General features: G+C 36.2%; 1 pseudogene; it reads left to right on the forward strand.

Moving 5' to 3' along the window:
• Window positions 1–1575: 1575 nt before the first annotated feature.
• On the forward strand, window positions 1576–2355 carry LOC114033775 (annotated as a pseudogene).
• The last annotated feature ends 6151 nt before the right edge of the window (window positions 2356–8506 follow it).

An 8506-nucleotide genomic window follows, 5' to 3' on the forward strand; every position in this document is an offset into this window, starting at 1 on the left:
ATGATCCAAAAAAGAGACCAACAATCATATTTCAAGGAAATATAAGGGAAAACTGCCCTGATATTCTAAAACCAAAGGGTAAAACAGAAATTGAAAGAATCCACTAATCACCTCCTGAAAGAGATCCCAAAAATGAAAACTGCCAGGAATATCATAGCCAAATTCCAGCGCTCTCAAGTCAAGGAGAAAATATTGCAAGCAGCTAGAAAGAAACAGTTCAAATATCATGGAGTCACAATCAGGATCACAGAAGATGTAGCAGCTTCTATGCTAAAGAAGTGGAGAACTTGGAATATGATATCCTAGAAAGCAAAGGAACTAGGGTATAGAAACCAAGTATCGCCTACCCAGCAAAAATGAGTATAATCTTGCAGAAGGTAAAAAATGGACATTCAGTGAAATACAGGACAGACAGAAAGACAGAGACAGAGAAAGACAGAGAAAGACAGACAGAGAAAGAGAGAAAGACACAGAGAGAGAGAGAGAGAGAGAGAGAGAGCGCACACCGGTGTGAGTTGAATATGATAGGATGATATCTTAAAAATAAAATCAAGGAGTGAGAAAGAGGAACGTGCTATGAAAAAGAGAAAGGGAGAGGTAGAATGGGGTAAATTATCTGACATAAAAGAGGCAAGAAAGAGCTTTTACAATGGAGGGGAAGATGGAAAGGTGATGGGGGACACTTGAACCTTACTCTCATAGGAATAGGCTCAAACAGAGAATAACATACATACTCATTTGGGTAGAGAAATCAATACTTACCAGAAAGTAGGAAGGGAAGAGGATAAAAGAAGGTGGGTGGGGCTGATAGAAGGGAGGGCAGATGGGGGAAGGTAGTAGTCAGAAGCAAAACACTTTTGAGGAAGGACAGGGTGAAGAGAGAGATTAGAATAAAAAAGGGAGAAACAGGATGGAGGGAAATAGAGTTAGCAATCATAACTGTGAGAAAATTTTGAAACAAGTTTCTCTGATAAAGGCTTCATTTCTCAAATACAACGAGAACTGAGTCAAATTTATAAAATATAAGAGCCATTCCCCAATTGTTAAATGATCAGAAATATGAACAGTTTTCATATGAAATAATCAAAGCTACCTATGGTCATATGAAAAAATCCTCTAAATCACTATTGATTAGAGAAATCAAATCAAAACAATTCTGAGGCACTACCTCACTCCTATCAGACTGGCTAATAGGACAGAAAAGGAAAATTACAAATGTTGAAGGGGATGTGGGAAAACTGAGACACTAATGCATTGTTGGTAAAGTTGTGGACTGCTTCAATCACTATGTACACCAATTTGGAACTATGCCCAAAGACCTATAAAACCATGCATACATACCCTTTGACTCAGCAATACTACTACTAAGTCTCTATCCCAAAAGAGAAAAAGGACCTAGATGCACAACAATAGTTAAAGCACCCCTCTTTTCTGGGGACAGAGAACTGGAAATTGAGGGGATGCCCATCAACTGGGGAATGGCTGAACAAGTTGTGGTATATGATTGTGATGAAATACTATTGTGCTCTAAGAAATGATGAGCTAGATGCTCTCAGAAAAACCTGGAGTCTCGTTCAGTCAACCAAGATGCCAAAGGGGAAGAAGGCCAAGGGGAAGAAGGTGGCTCTGGCCCCTGCTGTAGTAAAGAAGTAAGAGGCCAAGAGAGTGGTCAATCCTTTATTTGAGAAGTGGCCCAAGAACTTTGGCATTGGTCAGGACATCCAGCCCAAAAGGGATCTTACTAGATTTGTCAAATGGCCTTGGTACATCAGACTGCAGCATCAAAGGTTTATCCTTTATAAGCATTTGAATGTGCCACCAGCAATTAAACCGTTCACCCAGGCTTTGGATCGTCAAACAGCTACTCAACTGCTTAAACTGGCTCACAAGTACAGACCTGAGACAACACACGATAAGAACCAAAAGCTGCAGGCAAAGGACATGTCCCCACTAAGAGACCACCTGTTCTTTAGAGCAGGTGCTAACACTGCCCTGGCAGAAAACAAGAAAGCACAGTTAGTAGTGATTACACATGACATGGACCCCATTGAGTTAGTGGTCTTCCTACCTGCCTTGTGCCTAAAAATTGGGGTTCCTTACTGTATTATCAAAGGTAAAGCCAGACTGGGTCGCTTAGTTCACAGAAAGACATGCACAAGCATTGCCTTCACACAGGTTAACCGTGAAGATAAGGGAGCCCTGGCTAAGCTGGTAAAAGCCATCAAAACCAATTACGACAGATATGATGAGATCTGTCACCATTGGGGTGGCAATATTCTGAGTCCAAAATCAGTGGCTCCTATTGCCAAGCTGAAAAAGGCCAAAGCTAAGGAACTTGCAACCAAATTAGGTTAAACGTATATTTGATTTTTCCCTACGTAAAAATAAAAATGTAAACAAAATGAAAAAAAAAAAAAGAAAAACCTGGAAAGACTTAGGTGAACTGATGCAAAATTAAATGAGGAGAATTGGGAGAACGTTGTACACAGTAATAGCAATATTACAAGATGATCAACTGTGAATGACTTAGCTATTCTCAGCAATACAATGATCCTAGACAACTCTGTAGGACTCATATGAAAAATGCTATGCATCCCCAGAAAAAAGAACTGATGGAGTCTGAACACAAATAGAAGCATATTTTTATTTTCTTTATTTTTCCTGGGTTTTTATTTTGGTCAATGTTTTCTTTTGCAATGTGACTAATATGGAAACATGTTCTGCATGACTACACATGTATAACCTATATCAAACTGCTTGCTTTCTAATGGGGAGGAGTTAACGGAGGAAGAGAATTTGGAACTCAAAACTTAAAAATGTTAAAGTTGTTTTTAAATGTAATTGGGGGAAAATAAAACACTAAACAATTAATCCTTTTAAAAAAGGAAGAAAATTAATTGAGAACTAATCTAATCCTAAAGAGTAAGTCAAAGAATAAATCACAGAAACAATCCAAAATGTCATTCCAGAGAATGACAACAATGAGACAATATACCAAAATTTATGGGATGCTGCCAAAGCAGTAATTAGGGGAGAACTTATATTTCTAAACACATAAATGAGATAAAGAACAGATCAATGAATTGGGCATGCAACTAGAAAAGAACAAATTAAAAATCCCTAATTACTCAATTAGAAAGCAGAAGCCCAGGGAGGGGAGCTGAGCATCAGCAGCCTAAAAAAGCCAAGGCAGAATCCCAGCAGCTCTGGCAGCGATGACTCGCACTTAAGGATCAAGGAGTCCAAAAGGCCAAGAGAAGATTCATCCCTGGAGAGGATGGTCATAGAGGAAGTGGGAATGGAGGATCTTTGCTATTCTAATTTGGGAGATGCCAGAGAAAGTGAGAGCCAGAGCCAGATGCAGGAGGAAAACCAGGAGAGATATTTGAGAGAGGTGACTAATCTTCAAACAATTCCTACTGAATACTGAAATGTACTGAATGTGGGAAAGATTTTAGCTACCCCTCACATCTTACTCTACACCAGAGTATTCACACTGGAGAGAAATCTCTCATATGCACTGACTGTGGGAAACCCTTCAATCACAGATCAAACCTCACAGCACACCTGAGGATTCATACTGGAGATTTACCTTTCAGATGCAATGACTGTGGGAAATCCTTCAGCCAGAGATCATATGGACCTTACATCAACAGATTCCTACTGAAGAGAAGCCATTTCAATGTGATATATGTGAGAAAGCCTTCTGCAAGTCCACATATCTTATTAACCATCAAATGATTCATACTGGATAAAAGCCTTACATATGTAATGAATGTGGGAAAGGATTCATTTATAGTTCAGATCTTCTCAAACACCAGAGGATTCACACTGGAGGGAAACCTTTTACATGTAATGAATGTGGAACAGCCTTTAATCAAAGCTCAAGCCTCATAAAACATGAGAGGATTCACACTAGAGAGAAGCATTATACATGTAACAAATGTAGAAAAGCCTTCAGGCAAAGTTCAAACATGCATGTGCATCAGAGTATTCACAAAGATAAAGAAATCTTTTGCGTGTATACATGTAATTAATGTAGAAAAGCCTTCAGGTAAAGCTCAAAGATACATACACATCAGAGTGTTCACACTGACAAGAAATCTTCTGTATATAAGTAACATGGAAAAGTCGTCAATCACAACTCAGCCCTTAGTGCCTGGCAGAAGTTTCATAATAGACAGAGCAGAATAAATACAATTAAATGTGGAGAAGAATTTATGTAGAGCTCAAACATTGTTCTTTGGTCATTCAGACTCTAAAGTCATTCTCTTTATGACCCCATGCATCATATAGTCAACAGGGTTTTCTTGGTAAGGATACTGGAGTCGTTTTCCATGTCTTTCTCAAATTGGTCCAGTGCATCCTTTTGTCAGACAAACAGAAGTGAAGTGACTTGTCTAGGGTCACACACCTAAAAAGTGTCTCAGATTGGCTTTGAACTCCTATCTTCCTGACTTTAGGCCCCATGCTCTATCCACTGTGGCAGGATTTACTATTTTCATATTAATTGATACGATATGTGTAATAAATATACTAATAATTTAGATTTCTCAGAGCTGCCCCTTCTGGCTTGGGAGTCAGAAGCTACAATGCAGCTTGAAATGGTCAATTAAATCCTTGACAATGCTCTCAAATCAATATGTTCTTGTGCCTGTGTGCATTAAATGAAGCAAATAAAAGATTGCAGAACTTGTTCCCATCACAGAAGTCTGGTCCTGTGCCCCACCAAGTAATGACCACCGAAGACTTGAAACATACCTCTATTGTTCTGCGTTCATGGGCTTGTCATGGGAACCCACTCAGGCCCTGGAAATGATTGTTTGTAATCCACTTCCCACTCACTTCTCACTTGTGATTCATGTATATATGCTGTGCCTTTACTCCAGCATAGAAAGCATTCTTCCCTCTGAAGAGTGATTAAATAAACCACTACTTGTTTCCTGGTACTCCTGTCTCTGGCCTGCTTTGTGGGGCTCTGGGTATTCACAGGTTAGAGATGGGTCCTATCCAGACTACACGTAAAATTCTGTTGATACCTCTGAACCAAAGACAATGGGAAAAAATAATCACAAAAAAAAATTAGAAGAGAATGGTCCAAAGTTACAAACAACCAATATGGCTTCCAAAGGAGAGATGAAGAAAGATGTCAATTCTCGACAGAGGAAGAAGTCCAAATGTGTGGAATGTTGCTTAAGTTTTCAGATTCTTTCCTATGTATTGATTGGGGTTTTTTGGGAGTTTTTAAGATTATTGTTAAAAAGTTTTTAATATTTTTATTTAAAGTTTTGAGTTCCAAATTCTATCCCTCCTACCTTCCCTCTCCTCCCTGTTCTTTGAGATGGTAAGCAATCAGATGTAGGTTATACATGTGCAATTATGTAAAATATTTCCATATTAGTCATTTTGCATAAGACACAAATAAAAAAAAAGAAAGTGAAAAATAGCATACTTCAGTCTGTATTCAGTCAATATCAGTTCTTTTTCTGGAGGCAGATAGTATGCTTCATCATTAGCCCTTTGGGATTATCTTGGATCATTGTATTGCTGAGAGTAGCTAAATCATTCACAGTTTTTCGTCGAACAATATTACTGTTACTGTATACAATGCTTCCTCCAAACCTCATCAAAAGGTTCAAGTCTGACCAAACTTTATGAACAATTATTAAAACATATCCAAAGACAGTTACTAAAAATATCCAAAGTCCAAGTATCTAGGCATTTGTCTGGAAAGACATTGTAGATATTTAAATGGAGCTGAAAGAAGTTCAATACTTCCACCAGGGTAGTTTCTCCTTCAGTAGTATTTCTAGGATAAGATTTAAAATATCTCCTTTAGGACCAGCATTTTTCACTTGGCCTTCTACATTGCTTTTCATAGCATGACAGCAAAAATTTTAAGGTTGTTAATACAATAACTACAACTATTATGTGTCCTTTAAGTATGTCTTTTACCCAATGGAAAACCTTTGGAAATCAATCAAATATATACTAATCTCCAAGTGGAAATAGTCTTAATCGTGATGCTTTTCTCAAAGTGAAGTTTTCTAATCTATTAAAAAATTAAAGCTTTTATGTCTTTATTAAAAAAAAACACTAAATTAGAAATTCTAAAAATCAAAGGAGAGATTAATGAAATTGCAAATAAGAAAACCTTTAGACTAATACATAAAACTAGGAACTGGTTTTATGAAAAAAACAACAACAATAAAATAGATAAACCATTGGTTGATTTGATTAAAAAAGAAGAAGAAAATCAAATCACCAGTATCAAAAATGAAAATGATGAATTCACCACCAATGAAGAGGAAATTAAAGCTATTATTAGGAGCTATTTGCCCAATTATATGGCAATTAATCTGACAATCTATGTGAAATTGATGAATATTTATAAAAACATAAATTTCCCAGATTAACAGAAGAAGAAGTAGAATACTTAAATAACTCCAGCTTAAAAAATAAATTGAACAAACCATGAATGAGCTTCCTAAGAAAAAAATCTCCAGGACCAGATGGATTCACAAGTGAATTCTACCAAACATTTAAAGAACAATTCATTCCAATACTACATAAACTAGTTGGAAAAACAGGCAAAGAAGGAGTCTTACCAAATTCCTTTTATGACACAAATATGGTTCTGATACCTAAACTAGAAATGGCAAAAACAGAGAAAGAAAACTACAGATCAATTTCCCTAATGGATATTGATGCAAAAAAATTAAACAAAATACTAACATGGAGATTACAGCAATATGTCACAAAGATCCATACATTATGAGCAGATGGGATTTATACCATGAAGTGTTATTTCAATATTAAGAAAACTATCAGCATATTGATAATATCTATAACAAAACCAAACAGAAATCATGAGATTATCTCAATAAATGCAGAAAAAGCTTTTGACAAAATACAACACCTATTCTTATTAAAAATAGTAGAGAGCATTGGAATAAAAGGAGCTTTCCTTAAAGTGATAAGTAGTATTTATCTAAAACCAGCAGCAATTATTACAACAAAAATAAGCTAGAAGCCTTCCCTCCTAAGATCAGAGGTGAAGCAACAATGCCCAATGCTAGCTACTTAGTAACAAGGGAAAAAAAGAAACTGAAGGAACTAGAATAGGCAAAGAGAAAACAAAACTATCACTCTTTACAGATGATATGATGGTATATGTGGAGAATCTCAAAGTATCAACTAAAAAACTAGTTGAAATAATTAACAACTTCAGCAAAGTAGCAGGATATAAAAACTATATAAAATATAGTTGCAGGGACAAGAGAAGTTTGTGAGGAACAGCAGAGACACCAGAAGGTAGAGAGAGCACGTAGGAACAGAGTCACAACATAGTACACAACAATAACTAGGTGCAAGCTCAGCAGAAAGCAGAAGCTAATAGAAACCAGGCTCAGAGAGATGTGTGGAACATTAGAAGACATCAGACACCTCGGTGTCCCTCTGGTGTCATAGATGCGAACTATCTGCAACAATTGGGCCCTAACCACATGCATGATCCACTCACATAGAATATAGGAGGAAGAACATTCCCCATATTTATGGGGTGCATGTTCCATTTTTACTTTTTTTTCCACGCTATTTCATCAAATGCCTTTGCTATGAACTAATGATGGCATCTAGCTGACTACTAAAAGTTAACAACACATCAGTGGAAGATCATGAGACGTTGTTCTAAGTGAATATAGAGTAACTTGAATTTTTGGTGATCCACTTGCTCCACATACTCTACATCTTTTACCCCCATTATTTACTGTATAGTTTGCAATGTCTCACAATAGTCACTTTAAAATGTTTGCCAAATTGAGTTTGTGTATATTAGAAAACAAAATTTGTAATTAGGAATTTCTTTTTCAAAAACATAACCAAGCCTACTTAAATGCTATATTTTAAAATGTCAATCTCTTATTCAATTCCTAAAATATTAGAATATTTTGACAAAAAAAAACATTTAAAAAGTACAAACACCACACGAGTTCCTAGTTAAATATATATGTATATACATATATGTGTGTGTGTATATATATATATATAAAATATATATATATATATATACATATATATATATATATGAAAGCACTAACAGGGAAGCTTTAGATAAACAATTATGCTACTAAAAAAAAAAAAAAGCATAGTCTTTCTCACCAGGCAATCCTCCATCAGCAACAGAAGGATTTCTGGGTCCTGAAAGTACAAAAAGTGGAAAAAGAAGGTGTGTATTCCATCCATCCAACACTTCTCCTATCTGGTCTTTCTCACTTACGTTAAAAAACTTTTGGCGGAAGGGAAAGCGCAGGTGGTACTCAACCTACAGAGAGTAAAAAGAAGAAAGTTCAATACTATAAGATGCTAAAATTCATGGGAGAAAAACACTTAAGTCCAAAGTTTAGAGCTGATAAAAAAAAAAAAACAGATTGTGCCTAGGGAACATAGTAAATGTCCAAGAGGACAAATAAAAACTGTCAGTGTCAAAGAACAAGAGTAATCTTGC

This window comes from Vombatus ursinus, unplaced genomic scaffold (genome assembly GCF_900497805.2).
Source record: "Vombatus ursinus unplaced genomic scaffold, bare-nosed wombat genome assembly UNPS02007359.1, whole genome shotgun sequence".
NCBI classification, from domain to species: Eukaryota; Metazoa; Chordata; class Mammalia; order Diprotodontia; family Vombatidae; genus Vombatus; species Vombatus ursinus.